Source organism: Argentina anserina, chromosome 4 (assembly GCF_933775445.1).
Source record: "Argentina anserina chromosome 4, drPotAnse1.1, whole genome shotgun sequence".
Lineage (NCBI taxonomy): Eukaryota > Viridiplantae > Streptophyta > Magnoliopsida > Rosales > Rosaceae > Argentina > Argentina anserina.
Window position 1 is genome coordinate 4,246,781 of NC_065875.1, and position 18,807 is coordinate 4,265,587.

The window sequence follows — 18,807 nt, forward strand, 5'->3', positions numbered from 1 at the left end:
TGGGACAAAGTCTGATTAAAGTGTTCTCTGGAGTCTTTCTTCGGATGCGCATGAGGGCGCATCCGTAGTTGGTTTGGGCCGCGGGGTGGCCCATTGCACAACTAGTACGGCTGGCTCACTGTTGGTATTGCGAGACTGGGCTATTTATTAGCCTTAGTGCGCTTATAGTTGTGCTGATTATGGCGGGCATAAGCCTATGCCAACAAGTCCCCACAAGTTCCCAGTCTAGGAGGTAATTTCTTGACTGGGGAGTTAATATTTAAGCATTTCGCCATAATCAGCGGTGGGTCCTACAGATCCCCTCGAAGTCCCCCCACTCCCCGGTTAAGGAATGCCGAGTTGCTGATGGTGTAATGGACTGTGTCGAGTCTCTTTGGGTGTTGGTTGGTTTGTCCGTCGTAGCGTAGTAAATGTTTACGCGTAGGACGTCTGATCGCTATCTTTAAGCGTAGTGCGTCCATCATAGCGTAGTAAATCTTTACGCGTAGGGCATCTGAGCGCTATATTTGAGCGTAGTGCGTCCGTCATAGCGTAGTAAATCTTTACGCGTAGGGCGTCTGAGCGCTATTTTTTAGCGTAGTACGTCCGTCATAGCTTAGTAAATCTTTACGCGTAGGACGTCTGAGCGCTATCTTTGAGCGTAGTGCGTCCGTCATAGCGTTGTAAATCTTTACGCGTAGGAAGTTTGAGCGCTATCTTTGAGCGTAGTGCGTCCGTCATAGTGTAGTAAATCTTTACGCGTAGGACGTCTTTGAGCGCTATCTTTGAGCGTAGTGCGTCCGTCATAGCGTAGTAAATCTTTATGCGTAGGACGTCTTTGAGCGCTATCTTTGACCGTAGTGCGTCCGTCATAGCAAAGTAAATCTTTACTGGTAGGACGTCTGAGCGCTATCTTTGAGCGTTGTATCGTGGGCCGAGGGTGGCACGAATCGCGCTGTGGGCAGCACGTGTCGTGCATGCATTGGGTGGACATGCCGTGGACGGTTCAGTTTCGGGGGAGGTGACGTTATCCGAGGAGGCAGTTATTGCATGCAATTAATGCATGCGTTACCGAAGTGTTGTCTCGGTAACTCATGCCACGTGGCGGGATATGGGGCGACATTTTTTGGGTCAATGGCTAAGATGTGAGTAACAAGATGTGGTATGAAGTTTACTATAAAAGGGTGAAAGGGATATGAGGGCTGTCATTATCGACAGTTCCAAGCTTTTTGAATTTCAAAAGATCTCCGTTCTCTCGTTCCCTCCTTTGTTCTCCATCCTATTCTTCAAGCTCGGACGAGATTCTGCCGGGATTGTTTGTGCGCAAATCGGTCTTTAAGGTATGTTTTGATCGGAATCTCCTATATGTGTTTTGTGCTTTTGGTTGTTTGTTGGTGATTTTGTGGTTATAGGGTAAGGCAGTGGTTTTGGGTTTGGGTTTTTCCGTCGAAATTGGTAGGTTTTGGGTCTGTTTGATCTTTGGATGAGTGTTTTCCGGCTGGGTGTGGTGTTTATGCGGGCGGTTGTTGATGAGTTTTGGCCGGTAACTGGGTTTGGTGTTCTTCGTGTTCTTCATGTTCTTCATGTTCGTCATGCTCTTTCTTGCGAGGTTCGTGGGCTAGATCTAATTAACTTTCTGACTTCTAGTTTTAGGGTATTCGTCTTTGACTTCGGTGTTGCTTGCTGCGGCATAATGCCTAGGATAAATATACTAACTGACAGCGATTCCGCGCCTGCAGAGGGAAGTTGGTTCGCGTCGTCATCCTCTGAGTCGTGGACGAGTGAATTGGAGGCCAACTATTTGAACTTGGTGCGGCGAAGCAGTGGTAACGACTCGCGTTGTGAAGATCGTGTCTCTGTCTTTGCGAGGGTGCTAGCGAATTGGGAGAGTAGTGAATCGTCAGGCACTATGGAGTCAAGATATGAGGAGGTTGGAGAAAGTGAGATGGATCCTGTTCCGAGCCAAGACCAAGGTATGCGCGAGCGTATTACGAGCGCTTCGGGGACTAGCACCTCGGGCTCGACATTGAGTCCAGCGCCTCACAGGCGCTGGTTAGATGGCGGAGTGCAAAGGTCGGAGGTGGAGGAACCGCAGGGAGCTGACCCCGCCGCAGTGCTTGGTTACGTGGAGGAGTTCAAGCTGCCTACTATGATCGTTGCCCGGGCAATTGAACTGGATGAGTATGGTTCGATATTACCCGATGGATACACGTTGGTCAGTCCCTCCGTATTACGGTTCGGGGTGGAATTGTAATTGGATCCGCATCTGCAGTGTTTGATGCCGGAGTTCGGCTTGGCCTTTGGTCAAGTTAGCTACAACATGTGGCGAGTTATTCTCGGCCTTTGCTCGCTCTTCCACTTGTCGGGCTGTTGGTTTCCCACTGCGGTAGAGGTACTCCATTTCTTCAAGATAGACTATAACAAAAAGAATTGCAACGGAGGAACTGCGCGGTTCGTTAGGCGAGACGAGCGGAGTGAGTTCCAAGTCTTGGAGAATTCGCTCTCCTCGGAAGTTAACTGGAGGAAGAATAGATTCATTGTAGAGAGGGGGTGGGAATACGGGCGTATTAACGGGGGAGAGTATCTCCCGGAGAAGCGTTTCCCTCACTATTTCAAGCCATTAACCGTAGGTCTTAATGTCTTACTAAATATTTTCTACGAAATAAGTGCTTCCTCACTTTGTTTTTTTTTGTTGCGCAGCGGGAAGAAGGTTGGTGCTGTCAGAGCGGGAGGTTGATCGCGTCAATCGTCTGACGTATCTTTGGAGGTGTCAAGGTGAAGATTTCGTCCACGATTTGAAGGTGTTGACGAACCTGTATTTTTTATTCGAGCAAGGACTACTCTGCCGCCATCGTGAGTAAAAGCACTATGCTCTCATTTTCCGTCTATTTATTCTGTTTTATAGTGTACTGATCTGTTATTGCATGTGCAGCTACGACACTATCGGTGAATAGGAACTTCGAGAAATCGGAGCGTATCTGCTACGGGAGGTTCCTGCAGCAAGAAGACCCCAACGTAACTCCGGATACCGAAGGTCTAGCTATAACCATGCTGCAGCGCGTGATAGCAAAGAAGGTGGCGGCATCCACTAAGACGGTGAATGCGATCACGAGACGGGTTGAGGATTCAGCGCAGGTCGTGGATCTGCCTGTACCCTCCCACACGAGGTTGCCGAATGAGCAGGGTTTGCCTCGTCGGAGTGATGCGGAAGGTGTAGGCCGTATCGATGCCGATCCGCGGTTGGCTACTCCGGCGGAGTCCCAAGAAGCCGAAAAGAGGAAGAAGGTGCAAATAATGGGCGCCTCTTCGCGAAAAGCGAAGTAGTCTGCCGCTTCTGAGGACGTGGAAGATATTATGGTTGAAGCTCCACCGCCCAATAGGCAGAAGACTACGCAGAAGGGGCCCATCACATTCACGGACTCTCGGGTTTATGAGGATCTTTCGGCGCTGGACCGTAGTCCATTGAGCCAGCTGGAGCCGCAGAGTTTGAGAAGCTGGTCTTGCTGAGCCAGCATGCCGGGCTCGGAGGACTGCGACGGCCTGAAGGGTCTGGCCTTGAATTGCGCAGCCCGCTTGGTGTAGTTGCGAAAAGAGTAGCGAAGATGGTTGTTAACCTGCTCGACGCGGAGCGGGATGCCCTAGAAGAGCAACGTCTTCTCGTCGAAGTGACTGAGTGGGATAGCAACCACGCCACAAGGGTGTTGCTTCTGGAAAACGACTTGGCCAATGGCAAGGCCAAGTTAGAGAACGCGGCAAACCTGCAGGAAGATCTCCGTTAAGAGGTCGGCCTCGGGAGGTGGCTGCGTCATTGGCGAAGCAGATAGCCATGGAGGGAGATGCGGCGCAGTCATCTCCTATTGAGGCCGAGAGCTTGCGAGACAGGCGAAAGAAGAAGCAGATGTGGAGAAGGCACGCGTGGCGGAGGAGGCTGCAGCTAGTGCAGTGGCTGCCTTTAAAGCATCCGCGGAGATGACTGAGTACCTGGAAGGGTACTACGTCACGACCGTGGGTGATATGATCGCATAGTTCCAGGAGCTAGAAATGCTGGATCATGCGGACTACGAAGTTCGGTTAAGGGAGAAAGACTTAGAAGCACCGCCGATGCCGCAGCCTTCTTCTGCTGCGGAGGTTGAAGTGCAGGGAGAAGATGGTAAGAAAATTTCTGACTCTTTTTCTTCTGGTTTATCTTGTGATAATGACATGTCTGATTCTAATCCGGAGACTCCTTCTCCTACTCCTCCTTCGCAGAGCATCAGAATGCACAACCGCCGCAAGGCAAACCGGGGCAAGCGGAAGAATTAGATGCTGCGTGAACCAATGATGCCGCCTGAGCGACGCCATCGTAGTAAGCTGTGGGGGAGGAGTAGGATGGGAGTTATAAAGACTTGACGTAATGGAAGAGCATCCCTCGTCCCCGTAGTGCTTGATCATTTGCTTTTCATTTCGTTGTATTTTCCCAATTTCCCCTTTTTTTGTAATGGCTATTGTACCGTACTGATTATCTTTAATGAACTGAAGCCCTTTGGGCCTTTCAAGTGATGTCTTCCATGTTATTGCCGTAGCAACGTTATGTGATTGTTGTTTTATACTTTTGGCTACATGTACTATCTTTGTTGTGCGCACAATGAAATAGTTTGTCAAAACAATTTAATTGCCGTGGTACGCTAGTGTACTGGCGTAGTAAGGATCAATGGTTTGAAAAATTCTTTATTTCATTGATAGCCTGGCTGTAGCCGTTTTGTACAAAGATAGCTTTGGCAGTGTGCCGTAAGTACTTAAAACAGTCCAAGTTCTTATGTGTTGCGCTACGCGCGGACCTTTACTTGTAGTAGTACTTAAGTTGTTCCATGTTTCAAGGGTGGGCTAGTCTCTCTCCGTACTTGTCCACCAGGCAGTACGTGTTTGGTGCCACGATCTCGACGACTTTATATGGTCCATCCCATCTCGGGCGTAACCCGGTGATCTTTGTTTGAACTTTCTTTAGGACCTAGTCGCCGAGCTGAAGTGTCTTGCTCTTCACTCTCGAGTTATAAAAGCGTGTCACGCGCTGTTTGTTTAGGATGTTGTGATGGTGCGCTGCGATGCGTTTCTCTTCCAAAAGATTTTTCTCGAGTAGCATATTTCTGAGTTGGTCTCGGGGTGGAACAGCGAGACCCGTTGTGTTGGATGGATTACTTCGATGGGGAGTACTGCTTCCGTGCCGTACATTAGGCAGAAAGGGGTCTCGCCCGTTGCTTCTGTTGGTGTGGTGCGGATTGCCCATAGTACCTTATCGAGCTTCTCGGGCCAAAGTCCTTTGGCTTCATCCAGTTTTTTTCTAAGGAGGCCCTTGATTAACTTGTTGGCGGCTTCCACTTGCCCGTTAGTTTTGGGGTGCGCAACGGATGCGAACTTGAGCGTAGTCCCTCTTGCTTTACACCATGTGATGAGGTGGTCCTTATTGAATTATGTGTCGTTGTTTGTGATGATAGACTCCGGCGTACTGTCGCGGTAGAAGATGTTGCGATGTATTTTGGACTTCCTCGGTTGTTATTGCGGTCAGGGGCGCGGTTTCGATCCATTTGGAGTGATAATCAATGCACATGATGACCCACTTAAATTGGCATTTCCCGACGGGAAGCGGGCCTCTCTGATCCATTCCCCAGAGGCAGTTGATCCACGGGCTGATTATGTATGATAGTGGTTCGGAGGGTTGGCGTGGTATGGGCCCGTGTATTTGACATTTATGGGAAGATCTAGCTAGCTCATGTTCGTCGGCGGCTAGTGTGGCCCACTAATATCTCGTTCGTAGTGTTTTTCCAACTAGTGCGCGGCTGCCATAGTGGTTACCGCAGTCACTGCTGCAGATTTCATGCAAGATCTGCTTTCCTTCTTCGGTTGTAACACATCTTAAATTGGCGTTCAGCAGACCTTGGCGATAGAGTGTGCCGTTTCGCAAGTGGTATCTCACCGCGCACCTCTTTAGCTGCATTGCGGCATCCTTGTCCTCAGGTAGCTTGCCGTCATGCTTAAATTCTATGATCTCATCCATCAATGTGACTTGGTGTCGCTCTATCTGGCATATCTGCTGTAAGGTCTGGGAGATGGAAGGATGGTGGAGAACTTCGACCCTGGTATCCTTATGGCATTCATGCGACTGCGCCGTGGCGAGTCTGCCCTCGGGATTTGGGTAATGTGGTAGAATTCAAATCGTGTCAACAACACCGTAACGTATGCCAGATAGGCTGCTAATTCCTCATCTTTGGCAGTGAAAGATCCGGTAACTTGATTGACTACGAGCTGAGAGTCACTGAATACGTTGATACTAGTTGCGCCAGTGCTGAGGGCCAACTGTAGTCCTGCAATCAATGCTTCGTACTCCGCCACATTGTTGGAGGCAGCAAAGTTGAATTTGAGAGCGTACTCGAGCTCGAGTACCCCCGGTCCGCTTAAGACGATTCCCGCTCCATGGAGAAATTGTGGTGGGGGTTATGACATCGTCTGGTGCTATTTCCGCCATGTCTCGAGGGATCATTTCTGCAATAAAATCAGCTACGCCTTGGCTCTTTATGGCGGGTCGTGGCTTGAATTCGATGTCGAATTCTGTCAGTTCAATAGCCCACTTGCTGAGTCGCCCAGAGTGTTCTGGATTCTGTAGTACTTGTTTGAGAGGCTGGTTTGTAAGTACGTGGATACTGTGAGCTTGGAAGTAGTGGCGCAATCGTCTGGCTGCCACGATAAGCGCAAGGGCTAACTATTCCAATGTTGGGTATCTTGTCTCTGGGCCGTTCATGGCTCTGCCCGCGTAGAAGACTGGCAATTATTTAGTTCCATCGCGGCGAACTAAGGCACTGATGACCGCGGTTGTAGATACTGCGAGGTAAAGGTACATAGGTTCTCTTGGCTGCAGGATTGACAATAATGGTACGGCAGGAAGGTAGTTTTTCAACCCCTGAAAGGCTTCTTGGCAGTCCGGTGTTCATTCAATCAGCTTGCTCTTGGAGCGTCTTAACAGTTTGAAGAATGGTTCACATTTGTCGGTCAGTCTCGAGATGAATCGAGATAACGCCACGAGTCTGCCTTGATGGGCTTCCACATCCTTCTTAAGTACCGGCTGCGCCATATCTAGAATGGCTTGTACCTTTTCCGGGTTTGCCTCTATGCCACGTTGACTGACGATGTAGCCCAGGAACTTACTTGTTGTCACGCCGAAAAAACATTTTTGCGGGTTCAACCGCATCTTGTATTTTTTGAGCACATTGAAGATGGTTCGGAGATCGGCTACGTGGTCTTCGGCCTTGACACTCTTGGCCAACATGTCATCCATGTATACCTCAATCTCTCGACCGATGTATTTGTCAAAAATTTGTGTGACGCAACGCACATACGTAGCACCTGCGTTCTTTAACCCGAAGGGCATGACAGTATAACAGTAAAGGCCTCTGTCAGTAACGAAGGTTGTAGCTTCTTGATCCGCGGGGTTCATGCGTATCTGATTGTACCCTGAGTAGGCATCCATCATGCTTAGTAACTCATGACCTGCTGTTGCATCGATTAATTGGTCGATTCTGGGTAGAGGGAAACTGTCTTTAGGGCATGCCTTATTTACGTTCTTGTAATCCACACACATTCGCCATTTTCCATTGGCTTTACGGACCACGACACAGTTTGAAATTCACTCAGGGTACTGGACTTCCCTAACGAACTTCATTCCTTTCAATTTGTCGACCTCCTGGCGTATTTCCATGCTTTTTTTGTCGTCGAAGCTCCGACGCTTTTGTTTAACTGGGTATGCGGAAGGTTTGATGTGCAGCTCGTGTGTGATGATGTCAGGTGAAATGCCGGGCATATCCTCGTAGGACCATGCAAAGACTTCTATGTTGTCTCCTAAGAAGCTTGTTAAGTCCCTCTCAACTGTGGGGCTAAGAGTTGGGCCGACCTTAATCTTTCGCTCCGGGTGGTGCGGGAACAGTGTGATGCTTTTCAAGGAAGATTCGAGATTCGCCGGAGTTTTGGCTTCGTAAGGCATAGCCTTTTGCTTGTTCTTACTTTTTGGTACTTTTCCGTCTCGCGCGCAAGGTTCTAAAAAACGCTAGGCGTTAATCGGGCGGACAACTAAAAACCCGCGCCCAGAGGATTAATCGGGGATTAATCGGCCCAAAATAAAGGCGACCAAGGATCTTCGGGCGCCTAGGCGGTCCTAGGCGGGGATTTTTAGAACATTGCTCGCGCGTCAACAACCTTGTCGGTCAAGTTTGTTGTAGCATGTACCACCAAGATTTCGTGTCGGTTGCGCGTGCGCCTAACCGCGCGTGTTTGGCAATCTTTTGCTACGGACTGCGAACCCCGGACCTGTCCTGTACCGTTTGGAGTTGGGAATTTGATGAGCATCATGTATCCGGTGATGAAGGTTCGCATCCGGTTGAGGGTAGGCCGACCGATAATCCTGTTGTAGGAACTGTAGGCGTCAATTATGATGAACTCAGCTTCGACGCAGACTATACATGGCGCAGTCCCAATGCGTACCGTCATGTAGTCCGAGCCTAGAGGTTGGGTTACGTCGCCAGAGAAGCTGATCAACGGTTCGTGGTCCTGCACTAACTTCTTTCCACTACGCTCCATCTTCTCATAGCATCCCTTGAATAAGACGTTGAATGCAGATCCCGTATCGATCATCATCTTCCCTACGTCCCACTGTCCACCCAAAACTGCGTCAATGAGGAAGGCGTCGTCATTGGGTAAGGAAATGCCGATTTCCTCTTCCTTAGTGAAGGTGATCTGCTTCCATCATTCCTTCTGTCTCTTGGCGTTTCCCCCTGTGATAGCGTACACTTGCCTTGGGTGGTTACTACGGCTGAAGCGCTTTTTTTCACGGTTGGACATGTTTGACATTAGGGCTCCGCCCTCAATTACGTTGATGCGGCGCAGGTTTTCTACTACGGCAACCACGTGTTGTTGTGCCCTTGGCTGCGCTGCTCGGGCCCCTGTGTCGCCGTTGGCTCTTAGTGTGCAGAAGGTTCGACAATCATTCGTGTTGTGGCTTCCATTTTCATGAAACTTGCACCACTTACCAGTCTCCGCTTCGGTTTGAGGGCGTAGTGGCCTTGCTGGCTTCCTCAACGTCCCCTGATATTTGTGAAAGAAGTATTCTAGGGTTTCTTCCCTCGGTGGTGTGTGGTCACCGCGGCGACCCATCACGTTAACTTGGCGAGGATCTCTGTTGTCGCGATGCTCGCCGCCGAGTCTCCTGCTCTTATCTCGGCCTCTGTGCCGATCGTGGTTGCGCGCGTCATGGTGGTTTGACTGATGCCACTCTCTTTTCCTTCCTTTGTTGTGGTCTTCTGTGCCAAGGAAGAGCTCGCGTTGTATCGAGGACGACGACGGCAAGGGGGAGGACTGGACGCGCCGCAAGCTGCCGACGTCGTTGGATGAATCGAACGGGGATGCGAGGTCGAAGAGGAGGAAAGTGGAGAAGGAGAAGGTTTCGCTGATGGCGGCGGCGGCGATGATGGGGAAGCATAGGCTTTCTTCGATGTTTACGTCGTCGGCGTTTAATAATAAAAATAGGCATAGAGGATTGTCGTCTTGTGATATCATTGTGGATGAGGTGATTGTCGAGTTTGCACCGGATGAGGCGGATAGAGAGAAGCGGCGGAGGGCAATGTCAGCAAAGAGTGAGAGAGCGACTAATGGCATGGTGGTGTTGATTTATCGAGGAGGAGGGTTGAATTGGATCGAATTGTTGGAAATAGTACGAATATGGCTAAAGATTCCGAGGGCAGGAAGGAGGTGGATTTCGGAAATTCTGAGCCCTAAATTGAGCCATTCATTGATTACGAGGAGAATAATATTGAGCATTCTGTGACGTGCAGAAGAAGGAACATGTTTTCACTCTGAATGCAAAGATTATGGAAGCTGAAGATCCGGCATTGAGTGCTATGGCGGGATGGAAGGCTGCGATGACTAGTGGGGCCGACAATGTGGAGGTTACCAGTGGCTCAATTAGTGAAGAGAGTTTGGAGCTGGTTGATCTGGAGTCGGATGGGTCAATGCTCTTTTACATGTTTGATTAATGGTCTAAATATCTCGATATATCCTTAATATTAAGAAAACCATACAATAAGTTACTTATCGGTATATTATATCGGTCAACCCGAAAAATCAAGTTAAATGGCGATATATCGGGTCAAACTCAGTGCCTTTTTTTTTTAAACTAAGTCATTTTGAAAAAATAATTTGAAGAAAATGAAAGTTTCGTTGATAATATTCAATAACGAGAAAGTTTATGATGAATGATTACCTTTATTTTTATTAATTAATACTATTTATGTATTTTAATTGTCAAAACAATCAAATATTTTTTTATGAAGTTTATTTAGTACATTTACTTCTATAAGTTTTAATTTCTCGATATACCAAATAAATTTTTTAATTAAATCTGATATATCTCGATATATCTCCGTTATATCCCTATTTTACAAAACCGATACGATGTCGTTAACCGATATTTACACCATTGTGCTTGATGCTCGTGAAGAGTACGTGTCTTATGGACCAAATATGGGCACCGTATATTTATTTGGGAAGGTCAACGTGAATGTGTGTGATGTCTTAACAGTTATATTGTGTTCTTTGTGCCTGAATGTTTTGTTTTTCATTTCATTAAAGAGTTAATCTTGCAATCTTAATCATTCAACCTATTTCATAGTTGAGTCATTGTTGTGATGCATGTTAAAGTAGAACAATCTAGTTCACACGGTGCTGGTTGTGGAATTCATGCTCAACCATCATTGGATGTAAATCGAAGGGTGAGGAGAATTTTTTTTAAATTGAGTTATTTTATTTTCAACCTTTGGATTTACATCTGTCACAGCCCCGAAATTCGAATGATAAAAATTCGAATTCGAAGCCATAAAAACTCTAACACAATCTCAAATATATTGAAATCGTCTTATCATAACAGTATATCGAAACTGAGTCCACAGCATGACTCAGTCGACTTGAATAATACATAACCAGTTTATACCTCAGTATTATAACCAATGGAAATGCAAAATTCACTCAATCCTCACCACAAACAGCAGAAAGAAATCTTCAGAGTAAGCCCTCCGAATCTACTACTCCCCACCTGCAGAACTATCCCCTACACTATCAAATTGGTGCACCGGGATTGTAAACACAAACCGGTAAGCTTTTCAGCCCGTATGAGTAAACCAACAGTAAACATACATCGCATACAAAAGAAATATGTCAAATAACATTTAAAGACAAACGTACTCATGTGACACTGGGCAACCCATCTGTTACCCAAAATCATTTAAAACATGGGTACTCATGAGACTCAGGCAACCCATCTGTTACCCCTCATGCAGTACACCGACAGGCACTGGGCAACCCATCTGGTTACCTAAAATCACGTAAAACATGGGTACTCATGAGACCCAGGTACTCATCTGTTACCCCTCGTGCAGTACACCGACAGACACTGGGCATCCCATCTGTACCCAATGTCACTAAAAAAATATGGGTACTCATGAGACCCAGGCAACCTATATGTTACCCCTCATGCAGTACACCGGCAGACAAACTAGAGCTCTAACTGAATGGTAACTGTCACCCGGCTAAGGTTTGGTTCCGATACTGCCAACTCGTCCGAAGACAGAAAAAACACGTCCGAAGACAGAAAACGTTTTAATAAGACTCAATGTTAAAACCACGTACAATAACAATCCACCCATGTTATTGTACTACAACAAAACGACTCTTGCTCAAATAAAATAAATATAGTTGCCACAGTATAATTCATTTAGAAATAAGAACGTGATAGTATATAATATAGCAACCCATATATATGTATCGTATTTACCATTTTATACACATACACAACCCACTATATCATATACATGTCCTAGTTCAATCTTTTAACAAAAAACGTACCTATGAGTCACCGCCAAGGGTAGACTCGTCATAATGAGATTTACTCAAATTCACCTTTTCAAAATCATTTATTAAAATAGCGTTTCACTTACCTATGAACCGTAGACGATCAAGTTCACGAATTTAAACCAAAACATATTTTTTTAAATAATATTTATAACTAGTGATGCAACAACTATGGTAAGAACTCAAACTAAATTCAATAATTATAACACTACTTCGATCATGATGATCATTGTGAGGTTCACTCACCTTATTTCCCGCGTGCAACTTTCACGACACTGAAAGTGATTGCTTCACTCGTTCGTCAGTCACCTAATATCATGATTAAATGCTTAGAAAATGATACGTAAAATACCAGGTGACGATTTCAGTACAGCTAAATGTTGTCCATAAAACATTGTTCATGTGTTACTGTTTACTAAACATTGTTCGGTTTACTGTTCATGAACAATGTTCACAGTTACTGTTCATGAACACAAAATTTTTCGACCACCACCAATGACCACCAACTTTCACCACCACAATCTAAATGACATTCCTAACAACTTTCTAGTTCACAACAAAGTCAAAATCAAATCTTAAAAACTCCAATTTCTGAATTTCCGAAAAATCCCAAATCAAGAACCCTAGAATTGAAATTTCTTTGTTTGAGTTTTTACCCTTCGATTTAGGTCAAAACCTTTACAGGGGTTGTTGAGACGTTAAGGCAAGGAGTTTGAGACTGGTGGTGAACCCTAAACTCGCCGGAGCTAGTCAGAAAATTGAAGAACACAACCGGGTCACCGTCGGGTTTCTGGGTCGGCTTCTGGGCTTCGATGCGTGGAAACCGTCATGCTACACCACGATCCACCACCACAGGGAGGCGTGCAAGGAGGAGACGAAGCGATCTGGGCTGGCCCGGTCACCTAAAACCACCGGAATCGGCTGGAAAAGTCGGGTCGGGTCGGCCGGATCCGGGTCGGGTCAAAAAGAAATTTTTGACTCTAAAGGGCATGCGTGCGGAGAGAAAGGTAGAGAAAAAAGGGGCATTACAACATTCAATGGTGGTTGAGCATGAATTTTACGGTCAGTTACTGACCATGTGAACGAGATTGTAAAGTAGACAGTCTCGTTCACACGGTCAGTAGCTGACCGTGGAATTCATACTCAACCACCATTGGTTGTAAATCCAAGAATGAGGAGAATCTTTTTTAAATTGAGTTATTTTGTTTTCAACCCTTGGATTTACATCCAATGGTGGTTGACCATGAATTCCACGGTCAACTACTGACCGTGTGAATGAGATTATAAAGCAAACAGTCTCGTTCACACGGTCAGTAGTTGACCGTGGAATTCATGCTCAACCACCATTGGATGTAAATCCAAGGGTGAAGTAAATTCATGTTCATATCAGAGTTGTTGTGCGGTTGTAAAGAGCATGCAAAGATGTGTTTATGCAATTCCGAACAATCCTCTACTTCCAACTGACGAAATGATGAAGCTTGAAAACGATGCTGAAGAGTCAAGGATTTCACCCATAGATTTTCGAAAGAAGCTGCATGTAGGCGTTTTTCTTCTGTTAAGTGTAACTGTACATAAAATTTAGTTTGGCCTTGTCTTTGTTTTCTTTTGCGGCCACTGTTGATGATTTTGTCCACATATCAGGACGCTGCTTCAGGATTAAAGAATGAAATAGCCAACAAGTTGTTGGATCTCAATGTATCAGGTTTTAGCATGGCACCTGTCAAGGTTGGCATACTCAATAATTCTGATTTCCAATTGTAGGTTGATTCAGGCATTCAGCTATGAGAAAATGAACAATGCTCAAGGTTCATAGTACTATTGTTATCTTTCTTTGAACTGTTGCTCACTTTCTGTTATGTGATCAGTGCAGAGGAACTATGCTTTTGAGCGATCTGACATCTAGGCTGCATGGAATCGGAAGCGGGGACGTGGAAGCGAAGCATTTGGAAGCGCGGAAGCGTTTTTTTTCAAAATTTCTTAGAAGCGGGGACGTTTCAGAAGCGCGGAATAAAATAATATATAATTAAAGATATTAACCTGTATATATAATATTACAAAAACAAATAAATAGCAAATTCAAAGGCATTATTCGATTCATAGCAAATTCAATGTTATTGTTACACAACCAAATAAACTCAATAAAAATAAAGACAATACTACTTAATAAGTGTAATTTGGAATTTATCCCAAAGCCACCTTCACCAAGTTTCTTGTTGACTGAAAAGTTATCGGTGGCAGTGAGTACTGTGGACAAACTAAATATTGGTAGCTCTATGTCTTCGTTCTGTCTGTCATAGTTCTGATTTGTCGTTCCATGTTTCCAATTTTCTCTACCAATATGAAAGAATAAACATTTATGCAATTATTCTGAATCAAACTAAAGTTAAAGTCAATACATGTCAAGCCTTACTATCTACTAACATCAACTAATAAGACTTTCAACTCTTCTGTATAACCACAATACAACAACAATTGCAGCGCAATCTATCTTTGTACAAGGCCAGCTTCTGGTGAGCTCTGAAGAACGATACGAATCAGAGCTAACTTATTATCCCACAGCAGTAACTTGCGATCCAATATGCATAGGGAGTGTGACCGGAATGAGCCTCACCAACTCAACAAAAAACAACATACATCGAACTGTGAACTTCTAGTTGCTCGGGTGGTGGAAGAACTCTGGAGGTATTGACGGAGGGCAGTACTTCTTGGCCACGAACTTGTACTAAGGTGGAAAGAAATGTCTCAGATTAGAACAGGCCATTTGGACATGAATATAAGTTCTTATGAATTTCAGAAGAGCCATACGTGCAGCTATTGGATCATTATTACTTCACTGAGAGAAAGGAAGAAAGAATCTTCTTACCTTGTGTTAACAGTACTTCTCTCGAACTGCAGCTAAGTTAGAACCACTGCCATTACAACATAGGTGATGCAGCACTTTAACACAATCACACAGATCAGACGCTCGGTAGTTTGTGTAATGTCTTAACGTATAATTCTGGAAAAAAAAAAGATAGAAACCGAATTCCATGTCAAGCACGAGGGAATAAAATGTCTTGGCAAAAAATATAATCTGACAAATACTTTACGCATACCCAAGGATTTTGTGAAGGAGAGAGTATATATTTGGCCAAGAAAGTAGCAGAAGCAGCAATCAGCGATGGGGCATAGCCAAGCGTGCAATATTCTAGAAGAGATAACTCTGCAATATAGTGGGCCAAGCACTGGAACAGCACTGGTGGCACCTACAAAAAGTTGTATGTTGGATGTTGGCGATGCATCAGCATTGTTTTGATATCAAAATGGGAAAATAGATAAAATGCATCATATATATCAGCAGCCCAGGATCAAGTATCTGCTTTCATAAATGACAGATTGACCGTCACAAAGAAACTGAAAGTCAATTTGACCCAAACATGTAAGGACCCAAATATGAATGTACAAAACTAAACAAGAATAGGCAGCCAGGTCAGAAATGTATACCTCACAGCTTGTTCTTTCAGCAACTGAACAAAACCGCCTGCAGAATTGTCACAAACCAGAAATCAACATCCATACTAACAGAAATAAACTTCTTGTTTGACTGATAGTTAACAAAGCTAGACATGACCTCAAAAAGCACATAGCTGTTGGAACTGCCATTTCAAACTTCAAGTGATCCAACACATCAAATTCCATTTGCGAAATCTGCATCCATCATATAGCTCAGGGACTGACAAAATATAGAATCAACCAACAGAAAGAGCATTAAGAACTACAACAACAATAAAAAGAGAGATTACCTACCTCGTCCTTGAAGTATGTATTGTCTGTAATGTAACAGAACTCTTCCACCTCTGGAACATGAATCTCCTCGTATTTACTGGAAAAGTTGGCATTCATTTCAGTTCGTTACATACAAAAAACTCATACTTCATATGCTTATAAATATATTTAGATAGCCAAGGAGATGCAGATCATCCAAAAATAAAAATTATTCCATAAATAAGAAACAACTTAGGATCTTACGCTGCAATCATCATGCAGGCAACACCCAGCAGTTGCAATCTTTGCTTTTTCATCGCATTGCCAGAAAATCAGAGAGACGGCAAAAATCAGATTGGAAAAGAGAACAAGAGGCACTGGGCTTCTCCGATTAAAAGCTGTGCGACTTTGATTTCACAAGATTGGGCATGAAATCGACTGGATTGAGACTAGAGTTTTGAAATTGGGGAAAACGAAATCGATAGCTACTGAAATGAAATTAGCGGAAGCAAGAAGATAAACAAAGCATCTACAACATGAAGAGGTCCACAGGATCAAGAGCCGTAGCTCTGATACCATATCACTTCCTTCCAGCCTATTTGACGCTTCCAATTTGGAAGCTCTCACTTCCATATCGCTTCCAAATCACATTTTTCTCGGAATCGCGCTTCCGACCGCTTCCGACCACTTCCGGCCGCTTCCGGTGCGCTTCCGCTTCTGAAGTGCGAAGCACGATTGCAGGCAAGCTTTCGTGCTTCTTAGTCTGACATACCTAAAGGGGAGAATTATGTGCTGAAGATCAATTATCCATTCCGGGTATGTCACTCAACCAGAGTGAAATCAGTAGGGTTATAGGTAGACTGAATTAACCTCTAAATCACAAATCAAATGTATCACAGCTTCTTGCTCATAGATATTTAAAGTTTCATAGGTCATTGCTCTTTATAGTTGCATGTGAAGCAGAGATGCATAAGACAAAATGACTTGATAATTTATTCACGGAACTTTTTTGGCTCAGTTTCTTAATGAACATTATTTGAATTGTAGCAGGATCCCCAACTATCCCGATCTAAAAGGAGAGACTTTTTCTGCTCTTCTTGGTACTCATAGCAGGTATAAAGAGTCAAGTTGCTCTTCCTTCTTAATGTCTGATAATATCTCTTTGATTCTTCCGTTTGTGTACATGTTTAAATTCCTGGCTTGATTATCTACCTATCTCACTATAAACTATTCGTTAGATAAAATAACAAAAAACTTAACACATTGCATCATGCAGCGCGTTGGAACATTTCCTTGTTAAAAAGAAGATAAAAGGACCTTCTTGGCTGTCAGTTTCAAATTTTTCTGTCTGCCCAGCTTCCAAACTGGTGAGATCTTCAATTCTCAGCATAAATCATCATCTTAGACTCTTAGTCATTCTGTGAAATCCATATTTGCATTCTTTCTGGTTCCTTTTTTGTTAACATTTTGTCATTTTACTGTACAGGTAAGCTGGTGCAAATTCGAGTTGACCATTAATGCTCCGAAAGATACAAAGGTCTCAGCTAAACCTGCAGATATCCCTCCAGTGGTTGTTACTGCAATAAGTTTGAAAACTATAATCAATGAGAAGCAGTGTTAACGAAATTGTCTCTGCATCTGTTGTCTGCTGTAACAAGGCCAAGGTTAGACCTAAAATATTTTACCGTCTTTTGTTTTGGCGAACTAATGAGTTGACTTGTTGGAGTTCACAACTATGTGTACTGTGTACCCAACTTCCATAATATCTCATCTCATATATTCTTATTCATTGCTTCTGTTTTGCTAAGTTACATAATATACTTTGATTGTCTAATACACTGATGTCTGGTCTTTTAGATTGACACTCCAGTGAAGGACTCAGAATGGAAGAGTCCTGGTATGCTGAGCCACTTTACTGTTGCTGTAAACTTGACGGAGGCATATTTCCCATGGGGTTTACTAAATCGGCTGGCGGAACTATCTCAGCCATTAATTTGCTTTTGATCCAAGGGCTATGAGGGAAACTTGAGACCTTGTTTCTCATGCATATAGAGAAAAAATATGTATCATAATCTCCATAAATCCCTGCACCAAAGAATGTCAAATAAGGCATGCAGCAAATTAATGAGAAGAGGTAAGAAAGTTAAAGAAGGCATGCAGCAAATTAAATGAGGAGAGGTAAGAAAATCAAACATGGCTGCAATAATTAAGACTTTTCCTCCCTCATTCAAAGGAAAAAATTTGTGCAAAAGAAATCAGCATTAAAGGAGGAAGAAGATATGCAATTAATGCAAAAGATATGTAATCCTTATAGAAATCAGAATTCTGGAAGTGCAGATCATCTAACTTTGACGGGCTCCCCTGGACACCTCAAAATGACTGAGAAAATTCATGATATATAGCTAAGGAAGTCTAGTTGAAAATTCATGATGAAAAGCTAAGGAAGTCTAGTTGAAAATGTCAGTTGGAATCATCTCAATATCTATTTTCTAGAGAAAGTTATGGCCAGAACAAGGGACAAATGTCAGATATGCCGAATCTAGGAAACCTGAACCAATTTGGTTTCAACTTTGTGCACTTTGTGGCCAGCTTCCCTTGGGTTTCTTCCTCTATATATAGCACCTCAATTCCATAGAAAAAGATCATCAACCTTGCACATAAGTATAGCTAAAGCTTTGCTCAAACACTTTCATTCACCAAGAACCATAGAATTCGAATTCACAACCCTTCACCATATTTTTTGTCCAAAACTTGGGAGCCTAGGATATTATACTCTTGAAGATCTCGTGCTACCTTTGTAAGGAACCTTGGGAGGAGAATTATAAAGTGTAACTCTATAATCTTCATATTTAGTTTTCGGATTTTTATGTTCTTGTTCTTGGATGATTTATGTTTAGGTTTTGTTAAAGTTATTTTTATTCTTGTCTATGAGATATTTGTAACTTTTGAATGACATGATGAATTAAGGTTTTCGATTTTAATTCAATGATTTTAGGTTTTATACCATGAGTTTCTGTTTATTTATGTTCTTAATTCATTTTCGGTGTGTTCTTATATTCCATGTGTGATTAAGACAAGTAGTTGATGTCGCATATGTTAATCATTCAAAGTTTAAAACGATTTTGATACAAGTAGTTGATGAATTTTTTGTCCCATTTGTTC

At 43.9% G+C, this 18,807-nt stretch overlaps 1 pseudogene; it reads left to right on the top strand.

Annotated features, from left to right (window-relative positions):
• The first annotated feature begins 8,674 nt into the window (after positions 1-8,674).
• On the top strand, positions 8,675-17,663 carry LOC126792043 (DNA polymerase alpha catalytic subunit-like; annotated as a pseudogene).
• Positions 17,664-18,807: the final 1,144 nt, after the last annotated feature.